This window comes from Apus apus, chromosome 3 (genome assembly GCF_020740795.1).
Source record: "Apus apus isolate bApuApu2 chromosome 3, bApuApu2.pri.cur, whole genome shotgun sequence".
NCBI lineage: Eukaryota > Metazoa > Chordata > Aves > Apodiformes > Apodidae > Apus > Apus apus.
In genome coordinates, this window is record NC_067284.1 from 12802170 (window position 1) to 12823221 (window position 21052).

Here is a 21052-nt window from a genome sequence, read left to right on the forward strand (position 1 = left end):
AAAAAACCCACAAAAAACCAAACCAAACAAAAAACCAGAAGCTTCCCCACTGTGTAGGGAAGTGACAGTCTCTTGTAGCCTTTCAGAGGCTGTACGAGTTGCTGTCTCCTTTTTGCCGGGTGATGTCATGCCCTGGTTTCCTGGATACCCAAAGTCCGCGGGATGGAATCTGAACTCATTTGGTCTGTTTATTTCCTCAGATGGCTGCAAAGGGAATGAACCTGTATTTTCCTCCGTGGTGGCCATGCTCCACTGTCCCTGTGCTCCCGTATGAGACTTGAATTAAAACAGCTGTGGGGTATCTTCTCATTCCTACCCCATCCCAGGGGAAAGCCTAATGGCAGAAGCTGTGCTAGCAAATCTGGAGTTGTGCTTCCTCTCCTCCTTTTCAGATCCCCTTTAGCTGTGCTTGCCCCTCCACTGGCCTGTTGCTGGCAGCCTGGCTGGGACTCTCTTCAAAGCCAAGACACATTTAGGTGTTTACAAGTAGGTAGGTGCCTTGTGTGCTCCAATTTGTGTAGGTTTTCTTTGTGGCCAATGGAAATCTTGTCAGGACAGTCACTAGCCCTTGGAGAGTGATCCTGTCACCCTAAAGTAGACGTGCCAGCTGGGATTCGTCAGCTAAACAAAGGTTTTGGTGCTGTTTGGTGGTCTCCACATCTCCCTCCAGAAAGTCAGATCTTCTGTCATATCTTCCCATCTCATGTAGCTGTCTTGGGTGTCTGGATGTCTCTTTTTGGGCAACTGTCTCATGCCGTGGCTGTTCTACTGGTTGCTCCTCGAGGTGTGTTCCCTGTACTGACTAGATCTCCACTGACTTAACAGAATCATAGAATGATTTTGGTTGGAAAAAACTTTCAAGATCAAGTCCAGCTGTTAGCCTAGCACTGCCAAGTCCACCACAAAACTAAGTCCCTAAGCGCCACATGTGTTTTAAAGACCTCTGGGGATGGTGACTACTTCCCTAGGCAGCTTTTTCCAGTGCCTGACAACCCTTTTGATGAAGGAATTTTTCCGAATGTCCAGTGTAAGCCTCCCCTGACACAGTTTGAGGCCATTTTCTCTTGTTCTTGTAACTTGGACGAAAAAAACAATACCCACCTGGCTACAACCTGTTTTCAGGTAGTTGTAGAGAGTGATAAGGTTTCCTCCTTTTATCCAGACTAAACAACCCCAGTTCCCTCAGCTGCTTCTGCTACGACTTGTGCTCTAGAGCCTTCACCAACTTTGTTGCCCTTCTTTGGACACTCTCCAGCACCTCAATGTCTTTGTTGTAGTGATAGGCCCAAAACTGAACAGAGTATTCAAGGTGCAGCCTCACCAGTGCTGAGAGGGGACAATCACTGCCCTATTCCTGCTGGCCACACTATTTCTGATACAAGCTAGGATGCTGTTGGCCTTCTTGGCCAACTGGGCCCACTGCTGGCTCATATTCTGCTGGCTCATATTCTGCTGGCTGTCGATCAACACCCCCATGAGTTTTAACAGCTCGTCATGTGTAGAAAGTAAACACTAGACCTGAGTGCAGTCACACCCACTTCATCCTGATCCAGTTGCCCTGCTCTGAACCTGCTAGACAAATAGTAAAGCCAGTGTTACCAAGTGGCCCAAATCTGCTAGGAAGTCAGCTGTGTCAGAAACAAAGACACCTCTGGCCAGTCGCTCTGGTTCTGGATGGTCAAACTTGCATGCCTATGTGCACCAAACACCATTTATTTCATTGGTATCTGTCTGGCCCTTTCTTTTTTCCTCATCAATCACTGTCCCCAGCCACACCATTTCTAAACAGATGCCAGGTCTGCCCACTGCAGCTCTGTGCAAACACAGACACACAGCAAAACCCCAAAGGAAGCAGAATGTACTTACTTGCCTACAAAATATTGTCTTTGGCTTGTACAGCGCAGCGCAACCACTCAACAGTCATGCTTTAGTCTGGTCCAGGAAAGTGTATCAGAAACAGCCTAAGCTGTCCTGAAAAGACACTGCACCTTATGTATCACGCATGGACAGTGGAGTGCTCATGGGGAGGCCACACTGCCTCTTGTGCCTGATGGCCTTGGCTGTTCATGATGTCTCCCTTGTCAAGCTTCTCATTCTTATTCTGCAAAGATCTCAGGCAACATTCATGTAGGTGGTTATCAGACATTTTAATAGGCATCTTTTTGCTGTGGGAAGAGCTCTTTGATGCTGCTGCCTTTATCCTGGGTAGTAGCTTCCTGGATATTGATTAAGGCAAGAAGAGGGAGACCAGCCTTGTGCTGGTCTACTGGCCTATTCCAGAACCATGCTGGGATGTCCAGAGCAGGGATATCTGAGCCAAGGGATGTGCTACTAAACCAGGAAGTTCACTAGATATACCCATCCACCTTATCCTCTTGCTGCCTCTCCAGCTTTCCACTGATGTTTTAAAGAAAAGTGTAACATCATGAAAACGCACTGTAGTACACCTGAGGCTGCTAAAACTGAAGCTAGAGAAGACAAACAAGCACAAGAAAGTGTGTGTCTACCAAGTATATGAGAGAGAGGGCTAGAGAGGAAAAATGTGCTTCTTGTGCAACTGTTAGCTGACTCCTCCTTCTCCCCTCCAGCTCCACTGAAAGGAGTAATTAAACCAAGATGTCACTGGCACATCCTCTGAATAGTGGAGATAGGTCTTTGTATTCAGCACTGGTATATGTCTCAGGAAAGCTCTTCCAGAGCTTCTTTAATAATTTTCAAAGCTCTTACACAAGGCTGGTTCTGACATGGGCTGAAGTGTTGGGCAAGGTTGGGCAAGAGTGAGTTCCACAGCCAGTGAGCAGTACCTTGAGAAAGCATGGATAATACCTCTCCTTCATTGTGGTTTCCCTCTAGGAAGTGGGTTGCTTTGTATTGTTCCTTTAGGCCACTCAGCAGAGCTGTATGGGCAACGAGCTCTTGGTCTTACTCCAGAAGCTAGCATGAAACAAAGGATAATGAATTCGTCTTGACTTTTTGGGTTAAAGGTTACTTAGAAGTAATTTCTGGACCTTCTGCAGAGGGTTTCCAGTAAAAAGGCTTTTTTTGTCACTGTATTTCATGGCCCAGCAGCTCACATCAGGTATTGCAACATACTTGGTTTCAAAATACTCTAGAACGGACCAAGAATGGGGCAGTCACTTGCACTGGATGTCTTCAAGAGGAACTCATGACACTGAGGCCAAAGGAGTCCTCTCTTCAGGAGCTGGCTCTGAGATGACTAAGAGCTGCCACAGACTGGCAGCCAGCTGACTAAACATCCCACAAGGCTGGAGTTTCTCAGGCTCTACCACAAACATTCCAGGGTGGTCTGGCTCAGCAATCAACTGACAAATAGTGGTTCCCGGCATTTCTCTGCTTGGAGGTGTTACAGGAATAATCAGACTTCCCTCCTGGCCCTCTACACAGAAAGAGGTTTTCTCTGCTATCCTTCTAGTGGTATAACTGAGAGAGTCTCGAGGTCAGCCCTTTCTTACCCAAGAGTGAGAATCCAAAGACAATGAACTGTCTCAGCAGACTTCAGAAGACTGCCAGTGTCATAAACAACATCACTGGCCTCTCAAACAGCTCATCACCTCCACGCATGACTTCATTTTGCCCCAAGCCACATAATCTCTAAGACATGCTGTCATTGCTTTTCCAGGGCTGCACAAGACGTATTTTGTCCTCAGGTGCACTCCCACCATTGTGGCAGTGAGCTCTTAGGTCTGACTTAGAAGACAGAGGGATGCCCTGTGTTGTTTCTTCCCTCAGTAAATTCTTTGGATATCATTCTCATTTCCATCCTGGTGGAGTGGGGATCCTCCTCTCTTGTGTTTCTCTCCTGTGTCTTACAAGTACAAATTTTCACTGTAATTCTTAGTCCAAACAGACTCAGTCCCTTTTGATACAACTGTATTTCTTTCTTTTCTTGTTATCACCAATTGTTGTTAGACTCGTGCAATTAACTGAAGGACTATCTACTGCTTTACCTCTGGAATAGTGATTTTACTTTAATAGCATCAAAAGGTGAAGTACTTTGCTCTTGTTGAGAATAATTTACTAATGACTCTGCATGTGAGTGAAGGGATAAGGAAAAGGAGAGTGGCCCATAAATTTTTTGGAGGTGCTTTATACATAGGTTTCTTCAGCAGTATGGCTAGTCAGAAGCATGCAAAAAACCCTCTCTAGAAAAAAGGCTTCTTCCTTCCCACAGTAGAGTACAGTTGGAGTGGGAAGAGGCCAATGACTAATCCAATGACTAATACCATCTCTACCAGCTGGTAAGGAACAGTCATTACTTCTTCCCTTAGAATGGAACAGCAGTCTCATGTGGTAGTCTGAACCACATGCTGCTGCTGAAAGCAAATCTAACTTCCTCAATCTCTGTTCCCATTCCCATGGTGCCTGCATGCCGTGGTTCACCCTAGACAAAGTGCATTTCACCAATATTGCTTAGACCTCCTGGATGCAGTGCTGAGATCCAGCCATGTATTTTTGGCATATAGTGTGTCATTTCTACTTGACTGGAAACCATTATGATACTGGTAGTATGAGTATTTATTAACTGTTCTACAGAAGTGCTTGGATTTTAAGGCAAGAAGTGTCTCAGATGTTAGGTGTTACTTTGACAGGACATAAAAAAGAGCTTTTAGGCCAGAGTTTACAGTCAAGATTGTCAGTACATGGAGCAGGCTGTTAAACAGATAATTGGGTAGGGAAAAGTATCAGATGGAAAAAAGGGTCCAGGAAAGATAATGTAGAAATCTAAAATAAAACCATTTTTTAGATCAAAGTTGGATTTTACTTATACATTTTTTCTTGGTTCAGAAAATACAGTTTAGAAATCAAATTCATAGACTAGCTAGGTCTCTTTTTGCCTGACCTGTTAAATTGGATACTTGTATATTTGCACCTGCCATTCATGAAGTATGTTGTTTGTCACTAACCATGTGAATATCATGGTATGTTTTAAGCTATGATGCTGTGAGGGACCAGCCCTCCGGACCTACTTTGGGAAATGGTATCGAAACCCCGTTGTAGCCCCTGCTCATGTGCATCCCAAAAGGCCTTCCTGGGAGGATGGAGGCTGCAGTAATGGCCTGCATATGGCCTCGGGACTGCATAGATGAGATGACAAAGACTGAGATAACGACAATGATCGAGGGGCGGAGGGGGCAGGTCCACTCCAGCTGCTCACACATGTATGGCTCCATCACACATACTCGTTGTGAAATCAAGATTCTAGGCCTATAAAATAGGGGGCTGCAGTGGTGGGCTTGGGGAGTTTCATCTACACTGACCATGGACACCGACCCCCCCTCCCGTTGGCTGGACCAACAACACTGGATTCAGGACCGGTGATTTTCCTGTCGTCTTTATCTCTCTCTCTCTTTATCCCTCTCTTTCTGCCCCCCCCCATTCCTCTCACCTTTTCCTTCTCATCCTCTTTTCCTTATTTAATATATATATGCAGGTGGTTTTGTTTAGGTTGCTCAATATTAACTCCTACTAGTGTAATAAATGTGTTAGTTGTTATAAACAGGCCTTGTGTGTCGCTGCACCTTAATCTGATCAAGGGGTGTTGGACGGTCGAGCTTTTACTCGGACCGTCACACATTTACTCTCTCTGGGAAAAGACCAGGTCTGAGAGAAGGATTTGGGGCCCAGCCACACCTGAGCTCCTCTCTGAAGGAAGTCTAGAAAGCAAGGGGGTTCAGTCCTCATCTCCCTGGGCTGCCCCGTCTGAGTTGTGACACGTACAGGACTGGATCCAGCCACCCCTGACTCCGCTATTGCAGCAGGAATTTAGAAAGCAAGGGGGTCCAGTTCTAACCTTCCTGGGTTATTAAATCCGGGCCATGTCAGATGCAAAATACCTGGCTCTTAAATACACTTCCCTGTGAGGAAACAGCTAACAAGTAGCAAACATGAAGAGACAGGCATCCTACCTGTCATGGGCACCTACTTTAGAATAAAACCTCAACTGAGGGAAGCAAGTCTAGATGAGTGAAATTAGATCAGATTAATCCCATGTGCATACAGGATGTACACATACCTTTCAACATACGTATGCAATCTTATGCACCCATAACGTGGATCATAGTGGGCTATAAAATTAAGATGAAGATGTAAAATAATCTTAAAAGACAGGAAATCTCACAACCAACATTGGCCATAAGATCTAGTTTGACTTCACTGTGCCTATGTATTATGATTGGGGTTTAATTATGCTATCATAAAATATGCATTTCACTTGGGCTCTGATTCTTGTACTGTGCAGGATGGATTATGGAGCCCTCGTTGCTTCACCGCAGTGTTACAGAATGCTACTCAATTTCCAGACCACCCCTCTTGGATAATGTAGTCATCTCATCACTGTTTTACGAATCAGGGATTTACAATGCACAGAAATGACAATTAAAAGTGTCAACCTTCCCCTGCCTCAGTCTTCTGAGACACGGCTTTTCAGAGGGCTTAGGTGGATTTAGTCCTTTTCTCAAGCAAGGCTGTAGCTTTTGGTAGTCCTACACACTGCAGACCACTGACCCTCACATCAAGCACCAGTTGACATGATCATGGCTTAGAAAACAGAAGTCAGTAGTGACTAGCAAATGTCTCACTAAGTGAATTCCCAAATGTCACGGTGAGCCTATGAAGGTGAAAAGGTGCTGAAGAACACTTCACAGCTTGTCCAGTGACTCTAACCATGACACCATCCTTCTTATGTAAACACCTGACTTCTGTCTTATGTCCTTTGTACTTCTGCAACAAATGAGAGGGGAAAGAACCTTCTTCACTGTATAAACCTGATCATCCCCAAACAAGCTTTTTCCATAGAGAATGAAACAGAATTCCAGTGGAGAAACTGCAGTTGGCTGTGTACTTCAAGACCCCACCATAATGCCTTTTCATGGGTAAAAACAATTTTCACGATGGCATTGCCTGATTTTTCTAGATTTGATTCTGTGACCTTAACAAGGTTTTTAAAGTAATTTTGTCTGAAAAGTCTTAGGGTTTTTAAAAAAGCAAATAAGAAAAAAACAAACCCGGAAGTCCTATCATGTGGCAGCATATTATTATCTCCATAGTACCACAGTTGGTTTGGAACCTCTGAATTCACAGTACAGACCTCTTCCTGCTGACTCCTGCCAAAATGATAGTGATAGGATGTTTTCATTCTTCGTGGTGCAATATTGAACTAGATCAGACATGGGGTTTCACAGAGACTTGCAGAAGCAGAACAGTGTCACGTACACATCCCAAGGCCTCTGTAGAGAGATGGGCTTTATTGGTGATAAGAACACCCTTTCTTGCTTTTCCTTCCCTCTTTGATCCCTCCTGTTTTGTCTCTTCCAGCATGTTTTTTTTCCCTATCTCTGGCTCCATGTACTGATCTCACTCTCTTTGCCTTTCATTTCATTCTCTGCTCTGTCAGTTCTGTGAGTTCATTAGATTTCAATGTCCTGCCCTACCACCAGGCTACCAGTCAACTCATTATTTCTTTGGCTAACCCTCCACTCCTCCCCGTGTGTCCAGCTCGGACCTTTGCAGGTCCCACTTCCAATTCCAGTCTCAGATTCCTTCTACTTTCCATCCCCAAAATATTTATATTGAAATATACAGTCAATCACTGAAGAGCATCTATGTATTATTCCAAATGTGTAAATGGAAAGGTATCATTCTTTTTCTGGGAGATCTGCTTATTTGCATCTGACACCTATTACTGAATCAGAAGGCAAACGGCGCACAGCTGGTGTGCTCATGCACTGTTCGTCTAGGAGGATGCTGCACTCTGCTGGATGTGGCTAGTTCCATCACTTACATTTTTTAGGATCCCCTTCCCTATTTTCCTACAATTTGTTTGCATTCAGCACTTTTCATTACACGTATAGTTTTAGCATAAATAATTTCTACTTTGCAGCATTGGTTTTCATGAAAGCTGACTGACATCCCTCTTTCTGACTTGGCTTCCATTATACTGAAATCCTGAGATACAAGAAAATTAGAGGAAGAAAAAAAAGATGAAGGAGTCAAAATGCATCTGACTATCCAGGTGTTTCCTTTGTGTTCGCCAGACCTCAGTTTTGCAAGTGCCATGAGGTCTCCATAGTCCAAGCCCCTTTGACCAAACATCCCAACTGTGATAGGCTCCAGGCATCTTTCTGTAGCTCTTCCTCCTTAGAAGCGCCGCTGAGGAAAAGTCTGCATGAAATTTGCAAACAATCAAGGACTCAACCGGTCTAATTAAAACAGAATGTACTAAGAATGTACAGGAAAACCGGAGTGGACCAAAAGGACTTGTCTAAGTAACTAACTCAGTTTACTCAGCAACTGTCAGGCCAGGGAGGTACATCTTGTATTCATTACAAAGGAAGCAGTATCTTACTTGTCCTCCGCTCCTATCCTCGGGCAGCTGTCAGCAAGACAATCTCTTCCTTCCTTTCTTTTCTGATCCTCTTACTACGGTGTCTCAGAGACACAGCCTCCAGTGTCCAACTTTTCTTGTCCCTACTGCTCCCACAAACACGGTTCCTTTATAGCCTGTGACCACTTTTGATGTTCAAGTTGTGACACGTGTCATTACCTTGCAACACGGGCTGGTCGCAGTTATATTTCATCAATGAAATGTCTGCACCATCTGGGATAAGAGTCTCTCTTCTCTCTACAGTGGTTAACACCTTCTAACATGACCCTCATCCCTGCCCCCTCCAGCTAACTCTGGAGTTATATTTCCCAATTTCCTTTCTCAGAACTTGGCATTTCAAAAGCCTCTTTGATCTTGCCATCACCTCGGCATGCCTGAAGGGTAAAGATGTGTAGACCGTGGTTAGCATGTCAGTCTCCCCTCATTCAAGGTGTTGGACTGGCTAGGTCGATTTGTCCATAAAGCAACAAGACTGGTATTTTCGTACCGTTTTATTATTGATCCTTCTCCTCCATAGCACTGATGAATTATTATCAAATTAAAGTTCATCCATCCCAGTGGCTAGAGATTTTATTACCTTTTGGTCCACAGAATTCTGTTTCTGGATTGTGTTTAATTCTGTGTTTCTCATATCTAATCTGTTTGATTCCTGTTTGACCGGAATTGTCAGCAAAGGAAAAGAACATTCTGTCAGTGAAATGATAAGCAATACAAAAGCAAAATACTGCATTTCTGCCTCCTTATTTATGGCAGAGACAGGGATGCAGGATCTGCAAGGCCTCACCTATGAGGAACAAGTCAAATCAAACTTTGGATTAAAAAATTAAACTATATGTCCACACAGGAATGGTTCATACTACTTGGCTGGCAATACCAAGGTGTTATTAATTTTACTCCTGCAGCCTTATGCAGCAACAAAAGGCAGTGTTTTATTCTACATAAGCTCAAGATGATTTAAAGCTATAAAGATTTCATTATAGAACATCCTAAAAAAATCTGTAACTCTCTTTCCCTGGCTCCAGCTCTGATATTTACTTTCTGGTGTTGCACAAAACACAAGCACTTCCCAATCCCCAAAGGCCATGCACACAGGAAGGACCCAGTAGGCCTCTGCCCTGTTGTTTTGCACACTCATAAACCAGCTGCTGTTTTTGAGCTATGCCTGTACAGTTGATCATGTCTGCTAGGAGCCTCCTCTTAGAAAATTATAAGTATTTCTCCTTAGCTCATCCCTTTCACCATCCATCTCACATTTTGCAAACAGTTTTATTAAGCAGCCTGGTGCTTATTCTGCCTGTTGAGATGCTACCACCATAGCTACACGCTAACAGTAGGTATTGCCCACTGATAACTGGCAGGTACTAGAGACATGGGGATTTCAGAAAAGAAATGTTCTCTCTTGGTACTTGTGATGCCAAATACTGTCGGTGACATTGTTGTTCCATTAGGCAACAACACTGACTTTTGGAAAAAAAATGCAATGCTAAAAGGATTGGTTCCCATTAATGTCCTGACTGAAATGTGTGTTAGAAAGATGGTAGGAGTTACCAGCATAACCTGTTTCACATTTTAAATGGAATTTTTTTAATTTTCTTTTTTTTTTTCCTAAAAAAGCTGTTGGAGCTAGTCCAGAGGAGGGCCAAGAAGATGATCAGAGGGCTGCAGCACCTCTTGTGTGAAGACAGGCTGAGACAGTTGGTGTTGTTCAGCCTGAAGAAGAGAAGGCTCCGGGGAGACATTATAGCACCTTCCAGTACCTGAAAGGGCTACTGGAAAGAGCTGGGGAGGGACTTTTTATAAGGGCACGGAGTGATAGGACAAGGGGGGAATGGTTGCAAATTGGAAGAGGGTAAATTTAGGTTAGGTAGTAGGAAGAAATTCTTCACTGTCAGGGTGGTGAAGCACTGGCACAGGTTGCCCAGGGAGGCTGTGGATGCTGTATCCCTGGAAGTGTTCAAGGCCAGGTTGGATGGGGTTTGGAGCAATGTGGTCTAGTGGGAGCTGGCCCTGCCCATGGCAGGGTAGCTGGACCTTAAAGGTGATCTTTAAGGTCCCTTCCAACCCAAACCATTCTATGATTATGATTCCAAACTGGTGGAAGCCTTGGGATGGGATGAGAGGTGGGGGCGTTAGCGTGAAACTTCTTCAGGCGGCACAGGCCAACTGGAGGGACGTGGGCAGCGGAGAGGAAAGAGCAGTAGGTTTCCCTCCTCTGTGGCTAGCTGGGAAATTGCTGCTCCTTCTCTTGCGGGGCTGGTTCCGGGGCTGAAGCTGCCACTGGGCAGAGCCAGACCCCGAGGCAGGCAGTGGTGAGAGTCCCTTCCCTCCTCAGCTCCACGGAGGTGGCTGAATCACCTCTAAAAGATGCACAGATGTGGTGCTCAGGTTCATGGTTTAAGCACCGGGCTTGGTAGAGTTAGGTGAATGGTTGGTAGAGTTAGGTTATGCTTGGACTCGTTCATCTTAAAGGTCTTTTCCAACCAGAATGGTTCTGTGGGTTTGTGGCTCCTGCATGGCCTTAGCAGGGCCCGTGGCACCTCCCACCCTCGCCCTGGAGCCCCCCGGGTGCTGAGCACCCCGGGATGGAGAAACCCTCAGGGGCAAGAGGATTGTGTAGTTTTTCCTTGGCAAATCTGACAGAAGGAGCTTCTGTCCCCACAGGAGCAGCTGTGAGGAGCGAGGGGCATGGCAGGACTGTGGGGCAGCTGGGCCAGGCTCAGGCACAGAGCTGGGGAGGGGGACCCCCAAGAAGCAGGGGGAGTTCCCAGCAGCCTGCCCTGATGTGAAGGGGCTTAGCCAGGCTGGCAAGTCTCACAGGATGGACAGAGATCACTTGAAACGGATATTGCTGAGGAGATGCCTCATACTCCCCGTCAGCATCCAGCTAATCCCAGTCCAGGTCTCAACCAAAGGTAATCCCAGGTGGAAAAGGGACACTCCAATCATAATTTTCAAGCATTGCCGTACTTAAAAATATTTAGAGTTCTGCAATAGATGCAAAACCAGAGGGAAAGCTGGCATGGAAAATGCTTGCTGCTCGTGTCTTTCATCCGAGGCTGTTATCTTTCATCATCAGAGAGAAAATCTAAAAATGACATTTGGTTTAGATTACAAAAATAACAACAAGATAAAGTAGCCGTGAGAGAGCAGAGCTTGTTTGGCTCTTTCCTAAAAGAGTGCAACAGACCTAGGAACAAAATGTCTGCTGCCTTTGCACATCAGCAGCAGCAATGGAAAAGTAAGGAAAATGCACACAGCTCTCTGCTCTCCATCTGTATCACTTGATGCCATCCATCCTCCTTTGCAAATCTAAGGAATTGGGTTTTGCACTTAAACTTGAGGTTGTTTGCATTTGTAACTTATTAAACTGTGCAATTCTTCCTATTTTGCCTGACTATTTTTAAGACTCTTCAGACCTTCAGTTTAATATTCACTTTAAAGTACAGTTGATGAATATTTTAAGGGTTTGGATATTGCAAATGGAGTGTGTGGTTGATACCACTTCAGAGGGATTTTGTCTCACCAAAGCTGTTAGCTCCAGTCCTGCTGCTCCATCACTTGAAGGGGGACACTTAAATATGTTATGTAGTGGGCATAGTGGTTATCTTCACTAAGAGTTCCAAGTCTGTGACTGTCTTCCTAATCTGTTTTGAAGGAAAAGTTGATATTCTAGGTGATAAAATTATAACTAACCCTGAGATGCTGAATACCTGAAGGGCAGGTAAAGTCACAGGTGAGGGGAAAAAAAGAATTTATTTCCTTTTTTCTTACAGTTGTGTTGTAGATGTGATATTCTAAGTGAGGCAAAGTTTGTAGAGAGAGTTAACATGCTTTATAAAGTTAGCTTATACAGCTGGAAAAAGACATAGTTCTTCAGAGAGCTTTCCAGTTTTATCCTGCTCTTGGACATTCAGCTGAATATCTGGATTTCCAGGTGCCTGAATTTGTCAGAGCCTTTCAAGGCCTTTCTCAGAGCCTATTTTAGCAATCCTCTAGTTTATGCCTGAAATTTCCTTCAACTTAATTCTTTTCAAACTAGTTGTATGCACGAGCCGTTATCTGATTGCATCCCTCGCATGTGTGTGCACCTGTAAATATCAATAGAAGTAACTGAAATGGAAAGACAAATGTGCAAAAACCCCCAGCATTTCCAACAAAACAAGATCAGCCATAGAAACATTTAAGCATACAGAAGACCATAAATACACAGTTCAGGAACTGAGAAGGTTTTGTATTGCGCATACAACTTCGGATGCGCCGCTTTTCAGTCAGCTCTTACTTCCCGGTAATAGATACTAACCATCAGAGGGCACTCCTGGTCCTGTAAAGAAACAATGTGGTTTGCTAGAACAGCGCTGAACAGTCAGACTTTCCTAATCTGGAAACATGCTTTACATGATTTATATCCCATTGGCATCTGGATTATGAGTCAACAGATGATAAAGTCAGATATTTATGACACCTCCATTTACCACCCTTTACAGCACAGTGCTAAATACTGTATAACTGATGCACTTGATTTAAAAGTCACTTGCAGCATAGTAGTTCTAGTGATTTCTAGTTCTGTGTCATTTCTTCACAATTTAATATAGTGCTTAGCTCAGGCTGTGAAGGAAGTTTGCTAAAATAAATGATTAACAATAGGGTCTGTGTTTCTTTAGCAGTGTCCTTAGCGTCTATATAGGAGCCTTAGTCTGGGTCAAGATGCTGGGCTTGCTGTAGAATAGTATGTTCTTACTAACACTGATCTAGGAGTAGCTCATGTGGCTGTAGGTGAGAGGAGAGGCAGTCAGATAGGTCAGGAGTGTGTTTAGCAGAGAAGTGTATTAAGGTAAGCCTTAATACTTCCTTTCATATGGTCTTACACCCCTGTGAATTTTGCCTTATATGTCCTTTTGTAGGAGTGTCTTTTTTTTTCCTCTGAGAAACATTCCTAAAGCAGGCTTTTTTTTTTTTTTTTTTTTTTTTTCTGGTGTGCTTCCATCCCATGTTGGAAAGGGAGCACCTTTTTCCTCCTCACAAAACCAGAAACTTGAAAACAGGGCAATTTCTGAGTTTATAACAGAACACTCACAAAAGCAACAAATCAACTACCAAAACTTTTTTTTTTCTTTTTTTTTTTTTTCCCCCTCCCTTGAGGAGCTTTGTGTGTTGTTTACTAAAGTTTTACAAGCCCCAGTGACAGCCCCTGACTCTAAGACAGGCATGGAAAGTGGGAGGAACCTGTCATGCCTTTTCCTCAGCCCCACAGCACATTAGCATGTTTATTCCTTCAGAACAGACAACTTCATGCAGGTGGTTATACACGCTCTCCTTCTAACAGTGCCAAGACTGCCTAGAAGGATATGTAGTACATAGGAGTGTCTCCAAGTGGTGGGAGCCACAGGCACTGATTACATGTATGATCCAAGATCTCAGGGGTAGGGCTCTAGTTTGCTCTGGGCTCTGTATTTGTCCCAGTGTTCTTATCTGCATTTTATCTGCCACTGATGCTGCTGCTTGAACCCAGCAAAAGATTTCTGTTTGAATGGGTCCTGTTGCATTTTTTTGGGGGGAGGAAGGAAATGTTTTGACTGTGTGTCCGGAGATCTGCTCTGCCATTCAGTTTAGCTCCAGTACTCTGCTCTTCAATGTCCTTCTGGTTTCAACAGTATTGAAATTGCACCAAGTTACTGATGGTACAAACTGGGTTGACATCTAGCTTGACTGAAAATCCCAAATCCCAGCCCAAATCAATGGGTCTCCAGAAAAGCTCTGGAGATAATTTGCTGGCTTTTGCCACTGCCATTCCGTGTCAGCTGATGGCTGGAAAACTAACATACATAGGGAGCTTTGAGAGATAGTTTTAAAGTTGCCTGGAGTGCAACAGGGAAAGTTGTCTCCTCCATATTTTCATAATAGGCCTATTAAATTAGACTTTTCTGGAATTTGTCTGTATGCTAAGGCAATGGGCAAATAACACAAAAGGATTCTGATTACTCATTACTGTATCTCATATAGAAGACAGAAATACTCTATATGAGAGTAAGGCTGGGTTTTTATAACTAAAACTGTCTTGTTTCCTGTATATAACTTGCTGTTGAGTACTTGGGGTTTTAGGAAGTATTGCTGTTGAGTCATCTCTCTGTTTACAGTGTGGATTCAGAAATGCTTTTAACTAAGCAAATTTATCCAGAACTTTTCTGTAGCTTGTTAAAATGTCTTCACTGATAGCAAAGAATATGAAAACAAAGTCTGGGTTGGGAGGACTGAATGGAGGACATGCCAAAGGTTGATTTCTCTACAGCAGGTCAAGTGTTTCCAAGCTGGGAACTAGAAACATTTTTAATGGCCTGGCACACTCAAGGGAAGCTGCCTGAGGAGAGGGTGAGTATGTGTGTGTGTGTACACTGTGCTCCCAAAGGTTTACTGGAAGCTTATAAGCACAGATAGCCCCAGGGCTGGGTGAGTTTTTGGCTGGATTAAGGATGCATGATGGCTAAGGTGAGCAGAGCCAAGCAATTGTCACTTGTTGGCAAGAAGAGGAGGCTGAGGGGTGACCTCATCAATGTTTACAAATATGTAAGGGGTGAGTGTCAGGGAGATGGAGTTAGGCTCTTCTCAGTGATGACCAGTGATAGGACAAGGGGTAATGGGTGTAAATTGGAGCATAGGAGGTTCAAGGTGAATATCCGAAAAAATTTTTTTACTGTAAGAGTGACAGAGCACTGGAACAGGCTGCCCAGAGAGGTTGTGGAGTCTCCTTCACTGGAGACATTCAAAACCCGCCTGGACGCCTTCCTGTGTGATGTACTCTAGGTGACCCTGCTCTGGCAGGGGGGGTTGGACTAGATGATCTTTCGAGGTCCCTTCCAACCCCTAGGATTCTATGATTCTATGATTCTATGATTCTATGATTCTATGGTTGGCAGGACACTTGGACTCTTCACTTCAGGCTGTGGTCAGATACCTAAATCCCATCTCAGTCCCTCTGCTTATCCTGTGGGGGCAGCTAGGCAGCTCTGATGGCTTCTGGAGAGCAATCCAGAGAGTCTAAACAAGATACAAGCATGCAGATGCCTAAAGAAACAGGGGAGAGTAATTGGTTTTGGTCAGTAGCAGACAGGTACTGAATGTCCCTATGTGTGAAGAGCTGAGATTTGAGTGGAATTGAGGCTGTTAGAATATGGTTTTCTGTTCAGTAGCTGTTTCTTGCACCTTAAGGAGGGAAGTACACAGCTGAGCTGTTGATGAAGAGGCCAAAACCAGTCTTGCTACTTGTGAGAGGGTTGATACCCAGCATGTCTCAAAATCCAAGTGGTCAGGGGCCGAGAACTAATTTGGACCACTAAGCTTTGTGTGATTAGAAAAGCAGAGCCCTCCTGTTTTAACATCACTTGTAACCTTCCCTTAGAAGGACAGTATAACAGATTTTCTGTGGTTCAGATTTGCAGATTACTACATATTTGTTTTTCAGGTTTTTTTTTCCACCCATGAGAAATTATGACAGAGAGCAATTGTAATTACTTGGCTAGAAACAGACTTTAAACTCTGGTGTTGACTGTCCGTTTAAAAAGTATTTCTCTTATCTGTCTCTCCTTTTTTCATATTTTCCTCACACTTTCACAGGATTTATTACATGCTTGCCTGCTGGAAAGAGTTCTGCAGGGATTTCTGCTCCTCTTAAATCAAGGGCAGCAGTCATAGGACTTACACTGCATCTGATCATAGGACTGTTGTATTTACTTGAAATGAGCCATTCATGGGGAAAATGATCCAGGAATAATGAGATTGTTTGAAATTCAGAGCTAAAGTCCATCTGAGAATGGGCTTCAAAGGATTTAGGTGTGGTGGTGGCAGCCATCCTAGCCCAGCCCACAATCTACCCTCAGGGTGGTCACCTCTAGGACTGGGGAAAGGCACACTGTGGGGCACTGGTGTGTTGGACTGCCTCAGCTGGGCCTTACAAAGCTAATCCAGAGAGTCCAAGGAGAGCAAAGGAGTTGTTCAGTGACAACATTTTGAGAAGCCCTGATAAAGCTGAAATCATCTTGTTGATCAGAAGTGATGCTTGAGGTTGGTTGAAATGCTATAGAGCTGCTGGAAAGGGCCTTGTGGAGAGGGCTACCAAGCAGAGAGCTGTGCTTGTAGAGCCTGGTGGGGAGGCAGCTATGGGCAGTCTAATAGCCTGCAACTGCTTGAAGGCAAGCTATGGAGATGGTGAAACCAAACCCTACTTGATAGTTTCAAGTGGCAAAAAAAAGGGGTCACAGCATCAACTTGTGGCTTTGGAGGTTAGAATGGAAATTAAGAAAAAAACTTTGACTTTTGGAGGGTAGTGCAGGATTGGAGCAGGCTACCCAGGGAGGAGGTGGAATTTCTATCCCTCAAGGTTTTCAGGGCTCAACTAAATAAAACTATATCTGAGTTGGTTTGGCACTGGTGATAGTCCTGCAGGCAGGAAGGCAGTTGGACTATATGACCTCCAGAAGAACCCCCAACATCAACATTTCAGTGGTTGTGTGAAAAATGTAAAGATTTTTCTTAAGTTTGACTATAAAATAATATTGTTTTCAAGCAACTTCAAAGAGGTGATTTTCTTTGTTAAAAATGCTGGGCAAAAGTGTTTACAGAAGTAGCACAACAGCACTTCTCAGTGTTTTAAGCAATGCAAGTGCCACTGCAGGCTTTGCTTAAAAATGATTTACTTTTTGGATAATCTTTACAAATGAAGTTTTGTCACTTAATTCACAGAAAATACAGAACTCCTTTTCATGCCACTTGGAAAAGCACTGCAGTTGATTAGGTACATCTCCTTATCCGGTATGAATAGCTTCTGCACATGTACGTGTGTGTATATATAGGATATCTCTGAAAAGGATAAACGCAAACATTTTTTCACTCAGCAGACTGCTAACTCTCAGTTGTCACCTCATAACTATAAAGAATAGCTTTGGAGCTAGGTATATTTCAGACAGAGGCACAGAAGGAGTGAGCAAATAGAGTTATTTTTTTTCCGTATCGTTGGCACGCTGTTGTTCCGCTGTGGTTGGTGGTAGGATGTACAAACAGGACTTCAGATTCCATAGGAACCTGTTTTGTATTTGTGCTAGGCCAGCATCATGCGTTACTCGACCGAGCATTGGGATGGGAATGATAACCAGCAGCTTGCTTGGGCAAGAAGGAAGAGGTGCTCTTCCATAGTTAATAAAGAGGCAGGAACTTGAAACAAAGTTGGACTGAGATAGATGTTTATAGAGCTCAAATTTGCCTATGTCAGCTAAGTTTTGTCATGGCAAAAGTGCAAAGAGGAATGTGGGAAAGCTTTCACCAGGTTGTCTTCATCTGGAAAAACAAAGGAAGAAAGTGAGCAAATTTTGACCAGAAATTGAATGTTAGCCACTTCTGTGAGTCTTTAAACGTTAACATCTATAGAAGAAATACTATATTGCTGTGGCTTTTCCTCAGAGCAGTTGCAGGAAATGCCAGACAGGAACGCTCTCCAGTTTAAAACATGGGAGTCATGTGACAAAAGGGAAACACATGTGTCAAGCTGATTTACCGGGCTTTTGCAATCCGTTTTCTGCCTGCTTTAAGAGATTTTAATAAAGAGGTTAACTTTGTTTGTTTGTTTGTCCAAGTCAGCCTTGGGCTGTAATTTGTCTGGGGTGGTAGCTCCTGCTGTGGCGTCGCTGGAGAAGAGCAGCAGGGTGGTTGCACACAGCGGTTCTCAGGCAATGTCCTCCTGCTCCGATGCACCCCAGTTTGTTCCTGTCACATTGGGAGTGTTTTAAAGTGAGCCACCTCTCATGGATTCCACCTACAGGAATTTTCTTCTAGTCCTGCAGCACGTCTTTACGGCCATTTCCTCCACCACATATTTATCCTCAGAGAATTACAATATGTAGAGACCAAGTGGTTGTTCAGGTTCACTGAAATGTACAGGAATGATTTTTACTGATAATTTCAAATCCTGTATTAACTGCATGGAAAAAACATTTAATATCATTTAGCAATCTGACCATATAGTTCCTCTTGCCAATTTATGGTGTATTTGCATATAGTTTTAAAGAAAGAGGAAAAAGGAGAGGCCATGTTGAATCTAACATAACTTACCTAAAAATTGTGAAGATTTTTTCATGATGTTAACCTGCCATCTCAGGCTCAGAGAACAACTGTTGTGGATTTCTAAGGTTATGGTAATGCAGTGAATGCTTTGCAGTTTGCCTACATGAAGTTGGACTGGCAAAATAAGTAGCTTTTGTGTTGTTACAGTGGTGCCCAGTCAGCTGTGCAGCTGATGAGTCTACTCGGGCACAGAAGGTCACAAACAAATACAGATCCATCAGTTGCACAAAAATTAAGAGCACTGTGCAGTCTTTCAAAGTAAGTAACTTTAAGTCAGATATAGGTTAAGATTCATCTTTATCTTTTAATTCATTCATATGGAAGTTTTCTTACATCAGTAGTCAAAATGCTAAATGATCTGCTCAAAGGTTGCATTTCTGCTTATTTTATGCGTTTATTGTTATAATTAAGAAAATTCTTTGGGCAAATTACAGTAGAAGTTACTGGTGTTTTATAAATGTATCTGTACTTTCCTATTTATTTCAGTACCAAAGGGCCAATGGCAGTTATGTACAGTAATACAAGTTCTTACACACTTGAGTCTGGTCCTGTGTGTATAATAAATGAGATCTACTCTGAAGAATTTGGAAAGCCAGGAGGTTGCAGGGTTAGCCTGCTATGAAATACCAGGGGGCTGAGGCCCTGATCCCCAGTCCCTTCTTATTTGTAAAAGCACTTCAGCACGTATGTATCTCTAGGCATGTGTTTAAGACCCATTGACATCAATGAGACTTTAGCTGATGCTTAACCTCTGAGCATATGCTTAAGTTTCCTGCTGAATAAGGAGGGCCTTGAGCATGTGCTTAAAAATACCCTGCTGAATTGCTGATCTCTCTCAGGCCTCTAGCCTGCCCCAAATACAAATCTTTACTTGCTTCTCTAGGTCACTTGCTTTGGCTTGGACTTCAGATTTTTTCTTCTTTAGCATTTCCTTTTCACTCAGCTGGCCAGATCTATTTTCTACAACCCCCATTATCACACACACATGGTGTTCATTATCACTCCACATTGCTCCACATTACAAAGTCGAGTACCCAGTTGGCTAATTTAATGCTTTCAGTGAAAGTGCTATCTATTTTTAGTTTTCTGCAAATTTAAAATCATGTATGGAAGGAGCTGTTGTCAGTTAAAGAAACATATTGTTTATATTCAGGTGCTGTTAGGATACAAGCCTTTCACTATAATCCTTTCACACTTTTCCACTGTGTGACGTTATTACTGCATTAGGTGGGATATTTGAAAGGTTCCAAAATCCATTGCAGCTTTCCTAGACTTTTGGAAAAGTTGTATTTACTGTTGGCAACAGTATGTAGTGCAGAAAATTTTCTTAAAAAATGCTATTATGTTTAAGCTACATTTTTATGATATTACTTTATGTCCACTGGAAATTTTCTATTTCCCTGCAGCAAATACATCCAAAAGTGTTTTTCACATTGAATCAGTGTTTCAGACTGAAATATTTCTGAATCATTTAAATTTAGCATGTTGGGCTTTTGCCTGAAAAAAGAATATTTTAAGTCAAAGTGAAAGAAAACTTCTCTTTTAGAATTCTAAAAAAATTCCCATGATAAAACCTACAATTTTGAAGAAAAAAGTTCAAATAAAGATTTTTTTTTCGATAAAACACTTCCCACATGAAAAAGAAGTTTTCCATTTAATTCTAGTTAACAATGCAGAATTTGCTTGGTGTCTTTTATTGTGACCAAGAGAAGTCTATGAAAGAATAACCTAAATATGGGCTCATTGTTTTGAATTTTTATGCTTCACTCATTGTGTTAGAAGACCAACTGCACTGATCCAAGTTGTGGATGTGAAACACTGCAGATTGATGCGTCTCAAGAGAAATGTTTCTCAGGTTTAATAAAGGCAAATGAGAACTCCTGAATGTGCCTGTAGTTCATGGATTTACGCTGGAATATAGGACACTTGTAGCAGATACCTAGGCACATGTAAAAGGATAAACGTCTCCCAATTCCAATGATTCTATCTGTGGAAATTATGAAGAATGACTTAACTGTTGTTTTTATTATCTGATGTCCACTTTCAGATGTTTTCCACTGAACATTCATGACTAAAAATGGCTGCACATACTGTTTAAATACATTTCTTGGGACGAATTCAGAAAACCACCAATCGGTGAACTGAAACTCGAGCTCATACTCTTCTTGTCAAGAGATTCTAGACCCTTATGCAAAACATAAGAAACTGTTAAGACCATTTCATGCTTCATTGGCTTCAAATAAACCAGAAGTACCCAGAAAAGGGTTTCCTCCAACTTCCGTTTATCTGCATCTGAATTTGCCACGATTCAGATGTTCTGCACACTTTGCTTGTCACTTCAGTCACTATATCTCACAAGCAGGGCAGTGGATTTTGTTTTCCTTGCAGGAAAGGCAACGAAGAAACATTTTTTACACCAAAGCACTGCAGTTCAGATGTAAGGGGGTATTTGTATTTTGCTGCCCAGACAGACCCACGTCGTTAGCTTGCAAGATGTTGCCCCTGGTTGATGGAGTCCAAAGCCTCCTCGTGGTGGGGCCA

The 21052-nt window shown here is 43.1% G+C and overlaps 1 protein-coding gene across 1 annotated transcript in view; it reads right to left on the reverse strand.

The window, feature by feature from the left end:
* Window positions 1-21052, reverse strand: part of LOC127382291 (hormonally up-regulated neu tumor-associated kinase-like) — a 92885-nt gene that overhangs the window by 342 nt on the left and 71491 nt on the right. The window lies entirely within an intron of this gene.